The 20,147-nt window shown below is 38.8% G+C and overlaps 1 protein-coding gene across 6 annotated transcripts in view; it reads left to right on the forward strand.

Moving 5' to 3' along the window:
• Positions 1–20,147, forward strand: part of Fpps (Farnesyl pyrophosphate synthase) — a 120,230-nt gene that overhangs the window by 89,032 nt on the left and 11,051 nt on the right. The window lies entirely within an intron of this gene.

Consider the following 20,147-nt stretch of genomic DNA (forward strand, 5'->3'; position numbering starts at 1 on the left):
GCTGGCCTATGACAGTAAAGTACAAAATATGCACATTCCTTAAATGGAACAAAATAAAGAATTACAAGGGATTGCCATACACAAAATATACAAAGAGGATGACAACAAACTTGACTCTGACGATGACATTAAATATTTCAACTCAGAGATGTAAAAATAGACAAAATAAATTAAGATTCAACACTGATTTGAAAAACCATAGAAAAGAAAGATGAAACTTAAAATTATGAAAGTGCTTTAAAGTAAACACTTGACTAAGATTCAGGTAAGTCAGAAACTAATTTACTGGTATAGTATATGAAGGGAAGAGGAACCTAAAAAATAATGGAAATAAGCAAGTCAAAATCATATCTATTAAAAGTGCTTAAAAATTAAAGATGAAAAGCAAAATAAGAATAATGTAGGTCATCAGTAAAATTAGTGGAAAAATTTGAGAATAAAAGTCAATAATAGAGTTGCTGAAGTAGAGGAGGAAATGTGTGATTAACTAAATATAAACTTCCAGAGTGTATTCATGGAAGAAATAAAGTGGAGCCTGAACCTCAGCAAGCCAAATGAGATGGAATCTATTGAGATAAACTAAAGAAAAAGTAAAGGAACTGCTTGTTTGATACAGACAACAGCAAACCACTAAAACCATATGGACTTCACAATATTTTTGTATCACATTGGCTATTTCCTTTTAAGTTAGTGACTCAGAGTCACTGTGGGGCTGAAAAAATGTACAGATGAACTATTTTTGTCACTTTATTACAAAATAGTAAACTGGCAAACAAAAGGGAAATAGCACACATTTGGCTAATTGTTAAAGAAAGTAATAGGGAATGGCCTGTTGTAAAAATTCTGGTGAAAGCATTTAGAGAAGAGTAACTACAGTAACATCCTGTAAAGAGTAAAAACCTAATGCAAATAATTTTGTTGCAGATCGGCAAAATCCTGTGCTGCATCTCAAGGCTATTGAATTACTATGGTAGTCACAGTAATCGTATACAAAAGAAATATATATGCAGAGTGCTTGAATTGCTAAAAACATTTTTAATGGAGCCTCCATGAAAGGCTAATTTTGAAACTACAAAAAGGCAAACTATTACAATGGGTGAGATATTTATTGTCTGAAAGAAAAATGATAACAGATATAAGAAGAAAAATGCCCTCAAGATAGAATGTCACTGGGGTCCAACAAGGATCATTGTAGAACCTTCCTTAGTATTGTTATTAATTTATATAAATGACTTATGAGGAACAGTATTACTTCAAGGAAGCCTTGCTCCATGTGTGGGTTGTTTTCTGAAAAAAACTTCAATTTAAGGTGAGATACCATTGAGCAAGGGCTGTTATCCAGCAAATACCATTTTTTTTTTCAACAAGTCTGCCATCTCCCACTGAGGCAGGGTGACCCATAAAGAAAGAAAAAAATCCCCAAAAAAGAAAATACTTTCATCATTCAACACTTTCACCTCACACATAATCACTTTTTTTGGAGAGGCACCCAGATACAACAGTTTAGAAGCATATATAAAGATATATAACATATCCCTCCAAACTGCCAATATCCCAAACCCCTCCTTTAAAGTGCAGATATTGTACTTCCCATTTCCAGTACTGAAGTCTGGCTGTATAAAAATAATCGGTTTACCTGAATCCCTTCACTAAATATTACCCTGCTCACACTCCAACAGCTCGTCAGGTCCCAAAAACTATTAGTCTCCATTCACTCCTATCTAACATGCTCATGCACGCTTGCTGGAAGTCCAAACCCCTCACCCACAAAACCTCCTTTACCCCTTCCCTCAAACCTTTTCAAGGACAACCCCTACCCCGCCTTCCTTCCCCTACAGATTTATACGCTCTCCATGTCATTCTACTTTGATCCATTCTCTCTAAATGACCGAACCACCTCAGCCCCTCTTCAGCCCTCTGACTAATACTTTTATTAACTCCACACCTCCTAATTTCCACACTCTGAATTTTCTGCATGATATTCACACCACACATTGCCCTGAGACAGACATCTCCACTGCCTCCTCGCTGCAGCATTTACAACCCAAGCTTCACACCCATATAAGAGAGTTGGTACCACTATTCTTTCATACATTCCCTTCTTTGCCTCCATATATAAAATTTTTTGTCTCCACATATACCTCAATGCACCACTCTCCTTTTTTCCTTCATCAATTCTATGGTTAACGTCATCCTTCATAAACCCATTTGCTGACACATCCACTCCCAAATATCTGAAAACATTCACTTCCATACTCCCTCTCTCCAATGTGATATCCAATTTTTCTTTATTTAAGTCATTTGATACCCTCATCACCTTGCTCTTATCAATGTTCGCTTTCAACTTTTTACCTTTACACACCCTCCTAAACTCATCCACTAACCTTTCCAAGTTTTCTTTAGAATTTCCCATAAGCACAGTATCATCAGCAAAAAGTAACTATGTCAACTCCCATTTTGTATTTGATTCCCCATAATTTAATCCCACCCCTCTCCCTAACACCCTAGCATTTACTTCTTTTACAACCCGATCTATAAATATATTAAACAACCATGGTGACATTACACATCCCTGTCTAAGACCTACTTTTACCAGGAAGTAATCTCCCTCTCTTCTGTACACCCTAACCTGAGCCTCGATATCCTCATGAAAACTCTTTACAGCATTTAGTAACCTACTACCTATTCCATGTACAGTGGTCCCTCATTTTTCATAGTTAATCCGTTCCTGGAGTTGCTACTATTATCGAAATCTACGATTTTCGAATCAATTTTCCCCATAAGAAATAATGTTAATACAATTAATCCGTTCCTGACACCCAGAAGTATTAAAACAAAAAAATTATTTACATGAAATATAGATGTAGTACATAAACAATACAATGGGAAATGATGAATGAAACATTAACAGCATAACACTTACCTTTATTGGAGATTCTTCTTAGTGTACGGGAGACTGGAGGAGGAGAGAGATTGGATTGTTTACAGTTTGGAAGGGGAATCCCCTTCCAGCAACACCTCAGGTACCAATTGCTTTTCTGGGATTGCTTCTCTTCTCTTTTTTTCTTAATGCCACTAGGACCAGCTTGTCACTGGAGTCCTGTCTTGCAAAATATCTATGGAGAGAGCTCTGTTTCTGGCATCTCTAACACTTCCCTAAAATGGCCCAAGACTTTGTCACTATACATGTTGCCAACATGGCTTGCAACAACCTTGTCAGGGTGATGTTTCTCCATAAATCTTTCCACTTGTGCCACTTTCATATTGTTCAATGATGTTTTTCTGAAATTCAATCGTATTTCTCACCTTCTTTACCACAGGCTTGGCACTAGGAGCTTTCTTTGGAGCCATGGTAGCTTATTTAGTACCTGCAAGCACTAAAATGAGTGGAATATTATGAAATATTTCGTAGGAGCACGTGAGGGGACCTTTGCTCACTGGTAAACAATGCCAGACTGGCTGGGTAGGGAGGCTGCCCCGGCTCACACCGTGCGTACGCGTCCCGGATGAACTACTATTCGCGAGTCAACCTTTGATTAGCGAGCCCATGTTTATATGAAAATATCCCTATGATTTCCGAAATCTATGATTCCCGAGAACTACGAAAAACGAGGGACCACTGTACTTGTAACATCTGCCACAATGTTCCCCAATCCACTTTATCATATGCCTTTTCTAAATCCATAAATGCAATGAAAACTTCCCTATCTTTATCTAAATACTGTTCACATATATGCTTCAATGTAAACACCTGATCTACACATCCCCTACCCACTCTAAAGCCTCCTTGCTCATCTGAAATCCTACTCTATCTTACCTCTAATTCTTTCAATAATAACCCTACTATACACTTTTCCTGGTATACTCAGTAAGCCTATTCCCCTATAATTTTTTCAATCTCTTTTGTCCCCCTTCCCTTTATATAAAGGGACTATACATGCTCTCTGCCAATCCCTAGGTACTTTCCCCTCTTTCATACATTTATTAAACAAAAATACCAACCACTCTGCCTCGGTGGGAGACGGCCGACTTGTTGAAAAAAAAAAAAAAAAAAAAACCAACCACTCCAACACTATATCCTCCCTTGCTTTTAACATTTCTGTCTTGATCCCGTCAGTTCCAGCTGCTTTACCCCCTTTCATTCTACTTAATGCCTCATGCACTTTTCTCCCCACACATAGTCTGCACTTTTTCACTCTTAAAAGATGTTATACACTTGACCAGTGCATGAAATTACCGCCTCCCTTTCTTCATCAACACTTAAAAGTTCCTCAAAATATTCCCACCATCTACCCAACACCTCCAGCTCCCCATCTACTAACTCCCTTCCTCTGTTTTTAACTGACAAAATCCATTTGTTCCCAAGGCTATCTAAACTTGTTTACCTCCAAATTTTTTTCTTATTTTCATCAAAATTTCTTGACAATGCCTCTCCCACTCTATCATCTGCTCTCCTTTTGCACACTCTCACCACTCTCTTCACCTTTCTTTTACTCTCCATATACTCTGCTCTTCTTATAACACTTCTGCTCTGTAAAAATCTCTCATAAGCTACCTTTTTCTCTTTTATCACACCCTTTACTTCATCATTCCACCAATCTCTCCTCTTTCCTCTGCACCCACCCTCCTATAGCCACAAACTTCTGCCCCCACATTCTAATACTACATTTTTAAAACTATTCCAACCCTCTTCAACCCCCCCACTACTCATTCTTGCACTAACCCACCTTTCTGCCAATAGTTGCTTATATCTCACCCTAACTTCTTCCTCCCTTAGTTTATACACTTTTACCTCTCTTACTTGGTGTTTTTATGTATACACACTCATCTGAGTTTTCTTTGATTTTATCTTAATAGTTCTTGTTCTTATTGCTTTTCCTTTCATATCCACGGGGAAGTGAAATAAGAATCCTTCATCCGTAAGCCATGCGTGTTGTAAAAGTCGACTAAAATGCCGGGAACAATGGGCTAGTGACCCCTTTTTCTGTATAACCTACTAAAAAGAAAAAGAAGACTGTGTACATATGCAATATTAATAAAATAAAATGTTGCTTCAGTACCAGCATTTACAACCTTGCCACTCATTTTAATGTTTTGTATGTGGTTACGCTGCTTAAACTTGAAAAGTTTCCCATGAGAAGCACTGAATATTTCCACTGTAGAACATTTACTTTGTTTAGTTGATTCATCAGATAAACTTGTGTAATAATTGCCAGTGTATCCACAAGAATGTGCCACTCTTTTTTCCTCAGTCCAAATTAAGTGTGTCTTTAATGTACATTCAACTACTGCATTACAAATTCATATTAATTTCATAGTAGCTGTACAGCATCATCCATAGTGATGAACCTTATTATTAGTCTCTGTAGTGTGAATCTACACAATGTCACTGAACTATACCTGGGTGACCTAGTGACATGATGTCAGCACCATATTTATTGAAGTTGGAGAAAGTTGACATTGGTTGATCCAGATATATTGTCCCCAGTACAGTACAAATGGGCTATACATGTATAGAATAAGATAAAACTGAGGAGGGTTTTCCTGAGTAATATATGACTGTGTTTAATAATCATTCAAATTTCTTATGCAGACAAGAAATTAAAATATTTAAAAAGCCCTACAGATTGAGAAAATGAAGTGACAAATGATGTAATTTTGATGTAGAAAGTGCAACATAATGGAAAAGGGTAAAAACAAAATTTGTCAATAGGAAAAAATACAAAATATGTGATAAATTCCTCTAAACATTGGACAGTTTAACGGCTCTTGAGTTACAGTAATTATAGACAAACTGTCACCAGAAGTCCCTATAAATGTAATGTTGTAGTGAGAAACTTGTATGCTATAATACTGGCAAGCTTTAGAATAGCTTTCAGATGTATAGAGTCAAATGATAGAAAAAAATTCACTACATATGTTAAACCAGAATGACAATATTGCATGATGTTCTCACTCCAAGAAAATATTGTCTAGCTAAAATAGAATAAAAACCCCAGAGAGATTGAACAAAATGGCTTCTGGAGTTTAATAAAAATACGATTTATAAAAAGCACTAAAATTACTGAAGATTACTTTGTTGACAGTCAGGATTATCGCTGACTTCAAGAAAGTAGATAAGGAAGATTTTTTACTATCTTCACTGGAGAAAAAGAAGCTATATTTGCACATTAAAAATAAGAGTTATAGAAAAAGCAGCACCAAATATTTCTAGACAAGTACACTAATGATAGGCTGCTAGAATGAAATTCATGACAAGGTTAGTAGGTGTTGCAACTATTGGAAATTTAAAAATAATCTAATGACACAATTAATAATGAAAATAGGACACAATGACCACAGTTTTTCTTTTAACTAATTACAGCAAATAAATACTAAGTAATCAACATTAGATAATCACTCCTATTCTTGCGCGTATACACACTGTGTACATACTTACATGAACACTATACATATTTAGTTTATGCTTATAAGTATATACTTGCTAGTTACTCAAATTCCCATTTTAATGTTCATCTCTAGATAGTTTTTGTGATTTATTTATTTTTAATGCATCGATTTATTTTGGCAAAAGCATAACCACAGTTAATTATCTGTGACTCAAGCTTGAATTTTCATAGAATACAGTTAATAACATTATTATAAAAATAGTTAAATATTCTGATCCAAATGTACAAACATTATCAATATTAAGTTTTCTGTTTAAAACTATTGCTTTCATAGTTTTCACAGTGATATTAAAGACCATATTATATATACTGAAATCTATACTTGACCAAGGCTTTATCGATGATTAAATGATTTTTTCCCTGTAGTTACCCATATCAAAGTTCACCTAACCTCCCTTTATTATTTTTCTACATTTTAATTATATTTATTATGCATGAGGTTCTTCTGATGTTCAGAAATGCAGTGGTGGTGGTGGTGGTATTAAGAGTATTGCATGTTAACAGAGTTCTCACAATTGAATCTTTCTACATAAATGTTTATTTCAGCATTCTTTGTTATTTTTTTTTTTGAGCACACTATTGTCTTACATTCCTTGCCTTTCTTTGCTCCAGTCTTGTATCTATTATTTTACAAAGGATTTTATTATGATATTTATTATTTTTATTTAAATTAGTCATGCATTTTGCTTTGTCAGTACAATATTTATATTTTTAATTGTTTTGATATGCATTTTTTATATATAATTTACAAAGTATGAAAAGTATTTTTCAAGGTTTTTATTGAGTGGAATGTTTCACACACAAGCTTTAAATTTTTCCATTTACAGTCAGTGTGTGTGTGTGTGTGTGTGTGTGTGTGTGTGTGTGTGTGTGTGTGTGTGTGTGTGTGTGCGAGTGTGTGTGCGAGTGTGTGTGCGAGTGTGTGTGCGAGTGTGTGTGCGAGTGTGTGTGCGAGTGTGTGTGCGAGTGTGTGTGCGAGTGTGTGTGCGAGTGTGTGTGCGAGTGTGTGTGCGAGTGTGTGTGCGAGTGTGTGTGCGAGTGTGTGTGCGAGTGTGTGTGCGAGTGTGTGTGCGAGTGTGTGTGCGAGTGTGTGTGCGAGTGTGTGTGCGAGTGTGTGGGCGAGTGTGTGGGCGAGTGTGTGCGCGAGTGTGCGCGAGTGTGTGCGCGAGTGTGTGCGCGAGTGTGTGCGCGAGTGTGTGCGCGAGTGTGTGCGCGAGTGTGTGCGCGAGTGTGTGTGCGAGTGTGTGTGCGAGTGTGCGCGCGAGTGTGTGTGTGTGTGCGCGCGCGAGTGTGTGTCAGAATGAGAGTATGAGAGTAAGTGAGAGAATGTACCCACCTATATGTGCTTGCAGGGGTTGAGTCCTAGCTGCTAGCCCTACCTCTCAGCTTGACACTTTCCAGACTCTCCTAACTTTGTGGGACTTGTTGTACCTAGTCTTGAAACTATGTATGAAGTCTTCCTCCACCACTTCTTAGACTAGGTCATTTCATTCCCCAACCACCCTGAGACTGAAGAAATACTTCACGACATCCTTGTGAGTCATCTGTGTCTTTAACTTCAACCTTTACCCCCTAGTACCTTTTCCAGTTGTTCCAAAAGGAACATATGGAAAAGTGGGCAGGTGGATATTTAATTTTTTTAATGAATAGAACCCAAAGTGTAATAGTCAACAGTGCAATAAGAGGCTGCCATAGTGAAAAGCTTTGTTCCCTGAGGCAGAGTACTTGCACCTGTTCTCTTTCTCAGTCTCATATCCGAAATTGACAGGGACACACCATAGCCCCCTTTGCAGACAATACTAGAATCAGTATGAGAGCGGCATCCATCGAGGACACATCAAACTGTCACACTGATAAAAACAAAGTCTTTCAGTGGGCCAGTGAAAGTAATATGATGTTCAGTGAGGATAGGCCTCGTTTACTGTATTAAAGGAAGATTGAGGAAATAAATACCAGAACACATTATACAAATGCAGATCACTTGATAGAACATAAGACTAATGGGAGAAACTTAGGAGCTATTATATTGGAAGATATCATCCTCAAAGATCACAGTGTTCTTGTCATAACTGCAGGGAATATGATAGGCTAGATAACTATGACCTTCAAAATATGAGATGCCATGCTAATGATGACATTCATTGTCACTCATTCTCTCTAGGCTGGAATATTGCTGCACTCTTAACAGCTCTGTTCATGGCAGGTGAAATTGCAGACCTGGAGAATGTACATAGAACCTTCACTGCTTGCATAAATTCAGTAAAGTGCTTCATTACTGGAAACTAGGAGTTCATCAATCTGTACTCCTTGGAATGTAGGCGAGAAGATTATAATTTGCATCTGTAAAAATTTAAGTGGGATTGGTCCCAAATCTGCACACACAATCATTCCCCATGAAAGTAAGAGGCTTGGTAGAGGGTGCCAAATACCCCCAGTGAAAAGCAGGGGTACAGTGAGTACAATAAAAGAAAACTCATAAGTGTGAAGGGGCCAAGACTTTTCAGTATCCTCTCTTCATGCATAAGGAAGGTGAGGATTACTAACAAACCCCTGGCTGTTTCCAAGGAAACTGGGAAAATTCAAGTCAGTTGTTGATCAACCGTGCTGTGGTGTATGCATTGGGCTTTGCTTGGCTAGCACCAAAAGTTGGGTTGATCAGGCCATCCACCAGGTGGCCTAGTCTGGGACCAGGCTGCAGGAGTGTGACCCTCGCAACACTATCCAGGTAGAGATTGTGAGAGATGGAATGTGAATGGCTGTTAGTGATGGAATAAGTGAGTGAGATATAGAGCGAGTGAGAGAGGGAGAGAGAGAGTGAATGTATGCATGTGCACATGTATGCACCGGCACACACCATCTTGTCATTCAAGTGAAAAACAAAAGCCTGTTAAACATTTTGCACAGTCAGGATTTCTTATTTGTGTTTTCTCATGATCACTGAGGTAGCAGGTACATCATATTTACTTGTATTTACATTCATTATAAACTAATTTTTATCTTCTTGTTTCTTTCTTAATAGTTCTTAAATCTTTCTTTAGTTGAATCAAGACTCTTTAAATATTCATGTAACATATTCCAAGACTGTCCTCCTACATTCTTCTCACAGTTAGGTTCATATACTATGCTAACTGCATAAGAATGGAGGACCATGGTAGTAAACCTATTGGCCCATGCTAGGTAGGTCATTCTCCAACCCAACCCTTCTGACTGAAATTTTTCTAGTTTATTTTTAAAATCTAGTGTTGGCTTCAAGAACTCAGCAGATTATTCCACTGACCTAAACTGTTGCTAAGTCAGTACTTTCCTATATCCTTTCTAAACCTGAATTTATTTAACTTGAATCCATGCTTCTGAGTCTTTATTGGCTAGATATTCTTAGTACCCTATTTATATTGCATTTGTTTAAACCTCTTTTCAATGTGTATACGTCATTCATATCTTCCCATCATTCTGTCTTTCAAGAGAGTTCAGGTTTAGGGATCTCAATCTGTCTTCATATGCAACATTTATTGCTTGCTTTTAAACACTCTGGTCATCTCCCACCAAGGCAGGGCAACCCAAAAAAAGAAACACTTTCACCATCATTCACACTACCACTGTCTTGCCAGAGGGGCATGGATATGATAATTCAGATGATCCTTCAAATAGCAAATATTCCCAGCCCTCTTTTAGAGTGCAGTTATGTAGTGCATTTTGTCATCCTCTGTATATTCTCCATTGCATTTAAATTCATTTTGTAATATGGAGATAAAAATTGAACCACATAATATCAGCGAGTACTTACAAATGACATGGAGCTGTTGAATAACCTTTAGACTCCTCTTGCTATAAATCCAAGTAATGTGTTAGCCTTATTATGCATTTTTGGGCACTCCATCTTGGCATCAGAATTTTGTTTAGCATGACTTAAATCTTTTTACATTCTTTGATCAAACTCTGCATCTTGTGTATAAGAGTAAGGGTTAGTTTCATTGCTAAGGTTTATGACTGTACTTTTAAACATTGAACTGCATCTGCCACTTTTTGTACTATGACATTATCTTGTCCAAATCTTCATGAAGTTCAGTAGTATCCTCCTCCAAATTTAATGTTTGTCTTTTTTTATGTTAATGACCTAGTCAAGGTCATTAATCCTCTCACTGGCTGTCATGTAGAACTATCACTGATGCCAGGGTCCCTACTGTGGATCTGTGGTTGAGTTCTAATGGCTTCATATTTGATGCTAGAGGCCTAGTAGACATACTAATGAGAGAATCGGGTCTGTGCAGTCAGTGTTGGCAACATACAAAAAATTGGGTCCCCTGTAGTGCATTGTGGGAATGCTATATTTAGGATGCCTTGCTCACCATGCAGTGCAGATACGAAGGCCTTGCTCCCAGGCACATTGAATGCGTTTTGTTTCCCATTAATGCTTCCAGCAATGATAATTATGGAATCAACGATTAGTTTTTGATTTCAAGAATATAGTGACTGGAAGTGATGCTCGGGCACCAAAAATATTCCTGAGAGATGATCATTGAATATCTTCTCAATTGAAGTTTGGTGATCAATTCTTAACAACACTTCCTGCTACAGAAGAGAAGAAATGGGCTCAGAAGAGATGGTATATCTGTGTACACACAATAAGGAACCAAGCAAAGTGCAGACACACCGGTGGCCCGGTGGCTAAAGCTCCCGCTTCACACACGGAGGGCCCGAGTTCGATTCCCGGCGGGTGGAAACATTTCGACACGTTTCCTTACACCTGTTGTCCTGTTCACCTAGCAGCAAATAGGTACCTGGGTGTTAGTCGACTGGTGTGGTCGCATCCTGGGGGACAAGATTAAGGACCCCAATGGAAATAAGTTAGACAGTCCTCGATGACGCACTGACTTTCTTGGGTTATCCTGGGTGGCTAACCCTCCGGGGTTAAAAATCCGAACGAAATCTTATCTTATCTTGTCTGCACTTTGGTGTCTGCACACATTTTGTGTGTGCATAGCTTGTTCTCCATACACCACTGTGTAGAGAAGTGTTTCAAGAACTTCCACAGACTGTAACAGCTCTGTGTACATGACCAGTGCCTGAATATTTGTACATAAATGTTAGACCAGTCTCTCTTGATCACTTTCCAGGTTTTGGGGCTGGTATTTTATTTCCTTAGGATAATTGTGACCAATAGACTCAGTTTTGGTTTCTTCGGATTTTATATAATTTTTGATGCAACCAGTTCAAATTTCCTCTGACATAAGGCACTACTCCCACCCTTTCTTCTTTGTCTATCTGTGTGGAATAATTGTAATCCTTGTATGTGGCATTCAGAAGCCATATCTCAATTCTTCAAATTTAACCATGTTTTAGTTATTGCAATATCATCAACATTTAATGTTAGTTCATTTATTTTGTTTCCTAGGACCACTACTGTTTGTATAATATATGCTGTAAAAGTGTTTACTTCTGTATCCCTCCCTGTTTCTCTTCATCTTTCCACTGTTTATTTTTGTCATTGCCCGGTATTCCTGAATGTGTTTTCTTACATTGTGTTTTTGATGCTATATATGTATATATATTTTAATTTACTACCTTAATAACTTATTTTAATCCATAACCCTAATTCCACTCTTTCTGTTACACATACATGCCAAACGCACCCCGCCAAATGCAAAGTCATGAAGATTGGGGAAGGGCAAAGAAGACCGCAGACAAAGAATAGGCTAGGTGGCCAAAGACTGTAAGCCTCACTCAAGGAGAAGGATCTTGGGGTGAGCATAACACCAAGCATGTCTCCAGAAGCACACATCAGCCAGATAACTGCTTCAGCATATGGGCGCCTGGCAAACCTGAGAATAGCGTTCCGACACCTTAGTAAGGAATCATTCAAGACATTGTACACTGTGTACGTCAGGCCCATACTGGAGTATGCAGCACCAGTTTGGAACCCACACCTGGTCAAGCATGTCAGGAAATGAGAGAAAGTGCAAAGGTTTGCAACAAGGTTAGTTCTAGAGCTCAGGAAAATGTCCTGCAAAGAAAGGTTAAGGGAAATCAGCCTGACAACACTGGAGGACAGGAGGGTTAGGGGAGACATGATAACGGCATTCAAAATACTGCATGGCATAGATAAGGTGGACAGAGACAGGATGTTCCAGAGATGGGACACAATTGGATGTGGTCACAATTGGAAGCTGAAGACTCAGACGAGTCAAAGGGATGTTAGGAAGTATTTCTTCAGTCATAGAGTTGTCAGGAAGTGGGAATAGTCTAGCAAGTGATGTAGTGGAGGCAGGAACCATACATAGCTTTAAGATGAGGTATGATAAAGCTCAAGGAGCAGAGAGTGGACCTAGTAGCGGTCAGTGAAGAGTCGGGGTCAGGAGCTGAGTCTCAACCCCTGCAACCACAATTAGGTGAGCATTTTTGTGAATATGATGACAGCAACAGAGTGGTGGTTGACACACATTGAGGACATCATGGATGAAAGGCCCCTTGGAGCAAATAATCGTGTGGTCCTGAGTTTTGAGTACATAGAGTTACAAGTGGCGAGGGAAGCAGTATAAGTCGGATGGGAGAAGCCCAGCTACAGAAGAGGAGAATACACAGGCATGAGAAATTTCCTGCATGAGGTTCATTAGGAAAGAGAACTGGTGACAACAAAATGTAAAGAGGCATAAGAGAGGTTCATACCCAAGGGCTTCAGAAACATTGGGAAGACCAGGACTAGTCCTTGGTTCACCCAGAGGTTTAGAGGCCAAAACTAAGTGCAATAGAGAATGGAAAGAGTATAGAAGCCAAAGGACCCAGGAAAATAGGGAGATTAATTGAAGAGCCAGAAATGAATATGCACAGATAAGGGGAAAGGTCCAGCAGCAGTACAAAAGTGACATAGCATCGAAAGCCAAATCTGACCCGAAGCTGTTGTACAGTCACATCAGGAGGAAAACGACAGTCAAGGACCAGGGAATCAGGCTGAGGAAGGAAGGAGGGAATATCACAAAAAAACAACAGAGAAATATGTGAAGAGCTCAACACATGGTTTAAGGAAGTATTTTCAGTGGAGACAGAAAGGACTCCAGAATGGTGGAGTACACCAATGAGTGCTGGACACAGTGCACACAACAGAGAAGGAAATGAAGAGGCTGCTAAGTGAACTAGATACCTCATAGACAGTGGGACCGGACAACATATCTCCGTGAGTCCTGACAGAGGGAGCAAAGGCAGTGTGTGTGCCACTAATAACAATCTTCAGCACATCTATCAAAACAGGGCAACTACCTAAGGTGTGGAAGACAGCAAATTTAGTTGCAGTATTTAAGAAAGCAGAGAGACAGGTAGCATTAAACTACAGACCAGTGTCACTGACATGTATAGTATGCAAAGTCTTGGAGAATATTATTAGGATAAGAATGGTAGATCACCTAGAAAGGAATGATCTCATAAATGATAACTAGAGCAGTTTCAGGGAAGGGAAATCCTGTGTCACAGATTTAGTGGACTTTTATGACAAGGTGACAGAAGTAAGACAGGGTAGATTGCATTTTCTGGGACTGTAAGAAGGCTTTCAATACAGTTCAACATGAGCGATTAGTTCAGAAGCTAGAGGAGCAGGCAGGAATAAGAGAAAAGGCACTGTAGTGGATCAGAGAATACCTGACTGGAAGGAAACAATGAGTCATGGTACATGATGAGGTGTCAGAATGGGCACCTTTGACAAGTGGGGTTCCACAGGGGTCAGTTTTAGGGCTGGTTCTATTTCTGGTATATGTTAATGACATGACAGAAGGGATAAATTCCGAGGTGCCCCTGTTTGCAGACGATGTGAAGCTAATGCGAAGAATTAAATTGGATGAGGATCAGGTAGAACTACAAAGGGATCTGGACAGGCTGCAAGCCTGGTCCAGCAACTGGCTCCTGGAGTTTAACCCCACCAAGTCTAAAGTCATGAAGATTGGAGAAGACCAAAGAAGACTGCAGACAAAGCAGAGGCTAGGGGGCCAAAGACTGCAAACCTCACTCAAAGAAAAGGATCTTGGGTGAGTATTATACTGAGCACATCTCCTGAGGTGCACATCAACCAAATAACTGCTGCAGTATATGGGCATCTGGCAAACCTAAGAATAATGTTTCAACACCTTAGTAAGGAATTGTTCAAGATTCTGTACACCATGTACATCAGGCCCATGTTGGAGTATGCAGCACAAGTATAGAACCCACACCTGGTCAAGCACATCAAGAAATTAGAGAATGCAAAGGTTTGCAACAAGACTAGCCCTGGAGCTATGGGGTATGTCCTATGACGAGAGGTTAAGGGAAATTGACCTGACAGTAGTGGAGGACAGAAGGGATGGGGGGACATGATAATAACATATAAAATACTGAGAGGAATTGACAAAGCAGATAGGGACAGGATGATTCAGAGATGGGACACAGCAAGAAGAGGTCACAGCTGGAAGTTGAAGATTCAGATGAGTCACAGGGATGTTAGGAAGTATTTCTTCAGCTCTAGAGTTGTCAGAAAGTGGGACAGTCTGGAGAGTGATGTAGTGGATGCAGGATCCACATATAGCTTTAAGAAGAGATACGATGACGCTCATGGAGCAGGGAGAGAGTAGACCTAGTAGCAGTCAGTGAAGAGGCAGGGCCAGCAGCTGTGACTCGACCCCTGCAACCACAACCCCTTTCCCCAAACCCACCTACCAACCTACCTGTACTTGTAACTTTTCTTAGTTTAATGCCAAGTACATTGCAGCAACAGCAGCCCCCTTGTATGAATTAGCTATCCTAGATAGAAGAATGCCTTCCCAGGCATGCACGTCAGTTCTGCTGCAGATGTGTATCCAGTTATCAATAAATGGCTGCAGTGTCATTGCAGTACTTGTCCAGCCAGCAATTAACACCAGTTAATATGGAATAACCATTCGTTGCCAATTCGTTGTCTATTGCTCCACTACAGAGAGTTTGCACTTGGCCTCACAGGGCAAGGCATCCACCATATTGCTTATCCAAACATGTGCTGGTGATAGTGTATTTATTTCTTGTGTCACTGCAAAACATTCTTTAGCTAAGGGATATTGAGGCTCCTAAGATTTTCTGTGCTATGGGTTATTCAAGTGAAGAGGGCAGAAATTAATACCTGTAGTATCTTTAAAGAATAAAAGAATAAAGATTTTATTTCTTTGCAAAGGTAACAGTGTGTAGTTAAAACTTTGATTTGTTAAGTACAAAGAAAGTCACTATCATGCCAGGGCATTTTGGGCAGACTAATCCTAGCACATAAAAATTACTCAGATATGGAAAACTTGAGGAAATTGAAACTGTATCAGGGTGTACAACAAATTCTAAACATATCATAGAGTGAAAAAGTAATGTGAAGGACCTGGGAGTGATAATGTCAGAGGGTCTCACCTTCAAAGACCACAACAATGTATCTACCTTCAAAACTAGGGATGCCAAGCCCATGATGATTTTCTTCAAATCTCTTGTTCTCTCTAGGCTGGAATACTGCTATACACTAACTGCCTCCTTCAAGGCAGATGAAATTGCTGACCTGGAGAGTGTACAAAGAACTTTCTCAGCACACACAAGTACGATAAAGCACCTAAATTACTGGGAATGGTTGAAATCCCTTGATTTGTATTCCCAGGAATGCAGGTGAGAGAAAGATATGTGATAATATACACTTGAAAAATCCTAGAGGGATTGGTACCAAACTTGCATACAAAAATCACTCCCTATGAAAGCAAAAGACTCTGCAGGAGATGCAACATTCTCTCAATGAAGAGCAGGGGTGCCATGAGTGCACTGAGGGACAACACATTAAGTGTCAGGGGCCCAAGATTGTTCAGCTGCCTCGCAGCATTTGTAAGGGGGATTACCAGTAAACCCCTGGCTGTTTTCAAGAAGGTACTGGACAGGCACCTGAAGTCAGTACCTGACCAACTGAGCTGTAGTTTGTATGTCAGTTTGTGTACAGCCAGTGATAACAGCCTGGTTGATCAGACCCTGATCCACCACAAGGCCTGGTCTTGGACTGAGCCGCGGGGGTGTTGACCCCCGAAACCCTCTCCAGGTAATGCGAGGTAGTTAAGGTGGAGGTTTGTAAATATAATAAGCTTGAACTTGCACATAATAAAAACAATATTACGAGTAATGGTTCAGACAGTAATATTTTATGGATTGGCAGATGTTTTAATAGACTAGAGGTCATATAATATAATATTTGGGAGAGTTGCTTCAGATTGATTAGAAGTTGTTTTGGTTGGTTTAGTTAGTATTGAGAGACGAGATGACTTTTAAGCATAGCCCTATCAATAAAGTTTGTCATGTAAAGTGATTAGCAACGATCAGTAGTAGGACTTGGGGAGTTTCTCCCTTCAAGGGATCTCGATTCAAAAAATTAGACCTACCTTTTTTTTTTTCTTTGGGAGTTGCAGGTGGAGCTGGCATGTTAAGTAAATATTGCTTTCCTTATTTTCTGCTAAAAATTGATAGTTTATTTGCCTCAGTATATTCCACCCTCATGACTGATTCTTGGCTTAGATTATTCCATGAACATGGCTTTTCAGTGCAGACCATCACAAATTTTAGTATCACAGCAACTTCAAATGCAACCAATTGTGACTTCTATGTGTGAGCACCTCCCCAAGGTTACCCGTACAGGTATGGATGTGTGAAGAATAGGGTTTCACTCAGTTTCACAGAATTATTTAAATGATACATAAAGTTTATATATGTAATATTTGTGACAAATTTTTATTTATATTTGGCCCAGCATTCACATGTTTATATTTTAAATAAACTCTAACATTATCAGTATATCTGATTTGTTTATTTTATTAATATAATACAAATTAAATAAATTTATAAATGTTGAGATATTTAAAATAAAACACATTTAGTAATACGTACATGTATTAAGGTCTCGCTTATCTTAGCAGCGATGATGTACATCATCTTGTCTTGTATGTGGCATATTATGGCATCATTCATTTAGCTAGTTTGGAAATACTTTAAGCTCTCCATGCTTTTGTAGGCATTCAGTCTTCTCTCCTGGATATTGTGAAGGGTGTTCCATCAGGTAGATATGTATATATTTTGCCAAACTTTAGACTTGGAAGCTTGTCTACCAGTTTGTTGTACACAAACCATGAGGTGCTATGTTTGGATCACTTGCACCTGAAATTGCCACTTTTTGTATTTCACAAATCCTTGTTCTATCAGATGCCTTGGGTGATCAGTGACTAAAATGCGACTTTGTGACATGTTTATCCCACACTTTATAGCTTCATCACACCCGCTGGCTAGTGAATGAAAACATCTTGTTTGCCCAGCATCATGGTGGACACAGCTGATTGAATCACATGACTGCAAAGTCTTTATACAGTATCTGGTAAGAAGGCTCTCTCCTATGCTTCCCAGCATCATTTCCTCCAGTGCTGAGGCAGATAACAGGGGGTTACTCCAATTACCTGCCTTCAGGATTCTCAATCTGTTAATTATATCTTGATACCACCCCCAGGAAAACACATTCTCTACCTCCTATTCATATCCCTGTTACAAAAAGCCCTCCAAAAATTTCATCAGCCGCAAAAACATTTTTCTGCTAGTGTCTTTTGTTATTATTCTTGATGACTGAACCACGTTTGTCTGGCAGTAAAGCAAAAAAATCAGTAATCTTGACAGCATTGTCCTTAACTTTTTTCATCTTAGGCTCTAATCCTTTCTTAGACCAGTATTCATTTGTTACTGCTGGTATCCTTTTCCTAGTTCTAGGGATGAATCTTGTTCTTTTATTTGAGAAGCTTTCTCTCCTTCCTGGCTTCCTCCATCTCTGCCTTCACCTGGGAAGACATCCTAAAAGTTTCAGTTTCACTTGCACTGAGAATCTACTATGAATATCCTCAAAAAATACAGGTCAACTTAATACCGACAAACATCAGCTCATTATTATCAGCCTGTAAAATCCCACTTTCTAAATCACAGAATTCTTAAATTCAACATTATATCCCTTCATTTCTTTCAAAAACTGTTCCTTCAACACCTTTTGATCTTGATGTCTTAGGTACTATTATTATATTCAACTTCTTTATGTTCAAATTCTCCCCAGTCCTTTTAACTGTGACATTCAGTGCTAGGGTATCTAGCTTCCTCTCATTCATAATTCTAACAATCAACATCTGTACTACACCATTGTAAATGCAAACACCCCAAGCTTCATAATTTCCTTCGTTTTCTTTTTCTTATATATAGTCCATTTAATTACCTAAGATGAGCATGGCTACAGGAAAAGGGATCTAAACTTGCTTAAAGATTTTGGAAAGATGAGTTTTAGATTTAGTAACTGATTCGAGAAATACACAGGAAAATATAGATGGTAATTACAGTATGTAATAAATGTGAGTATGAATTATTAAGATTTCCCAAATATTTTGATGTTGAGACAAAAAATGCAATCCTCTCCAATACTTAACCCTTAAATTGTCCAGACGTAGATCTACGTTTTCACTGCTAGTGCTCCAAATATTTTTATTTTTTTAAATAATGAGGGCAATTTTCTGTGTGTAATAATAAAAAAATTTAGGGTCAGTACTTATCGAGATATAAGGCCGTGAAGTTGGCGCTGGTTGCTCACCTGATGGTAACATGGAGTCCTGCCGCTTGCCAATATACCTTTTTTTCTCATCTTGATTTTAATTTACATAATTTTTATGTTCTGATAATTACAATTTATAGTAGTTCTTGTGATTTTATAGCCAATCTTTGTTCTGACACTAATAATAGGTACTGAAATAGTAATCAGATAGTCACAAACACACTGACAGGTGAACATTTTCACTTGCCATGGTCACACAGTATTGTCTAGAAATTTATACAAAGTATTTATAGGTCCCAACAATGTTTTAGACATGCTAGAGTATATTAAACTCCTTGAAGCACTGTGTAAGATGAGTGTCACTCCACTGCTGACGGTGCAGCACTGATATTCGTGATCATGTCTCTGTCTGTCTGTTTAGTTCTGTCTCTGCTCATCTGTCTTTGTCAGCCCATGTGTCTGTCTTCCTGTCTCTCTGTCTGCTCGTCTCTGTCTCAGAGAGAGCCACTCATGAACCAACAGGTATTACACACAATGCAGAGTCATCATGTCTGATTCCTGAACAAGTGAAAATGCGTATTCCTTGCCAGTCATGCTTATTATGCCTTATATCGACAAACAGTAAAACACTTTGTCTGGATTTTTGGGGTTATCCCAGGTAATTTACACTATGTATGATAACCGGTTATTTTCATATAGTCGGACTTGAGTCCTGGAAATGGGAAGTACAATGCCTGCACTTTAAAGGAGGGGTTTGGGATATTGGCAGTTTGGAGGGATATGTTGTGTATCTCTATACGTATATGCTTCTAAACTGTTGTATTCTGAGCACCTCTGCAAAAGCAGTGATAATGTGTGAGTGTGGTGAAAGTGTTGAATGATGAAAGTATTTTCTTTTTGGGGATTTTCTTTCTTTTTTTTTTTTGGGTCACCCTGCCTCGGTGGGAGATGGCCGACTTGTTGAAAAAAAAAAAAAATGATAACTGTACTTAGGTGTACCTGTGAGATAGACACAGACAGATAGAGACATAGACATATAGTCAGATAGACACATATATAGACAAGGATAGATAGAGACAAGAGATAGATAGAGATAGAGGCAGATACAGACAGACACAGATGGAGATAGA

This window comes from Cherax quadricarinatus, chromosome 7 (assembly GCF_038502225.1).
Source record: "Cherax quadricarinatus isolate ZL_2023a chromosome 7, ASM3850222v1, whole genome shotgun sequence".
Lineage (NCBI taxonomy): Eukaryota > Metazoa > Arthropoda > Malacostraca > Decapoda > Parastacidae > Cherax > Cherax quadricarinatus.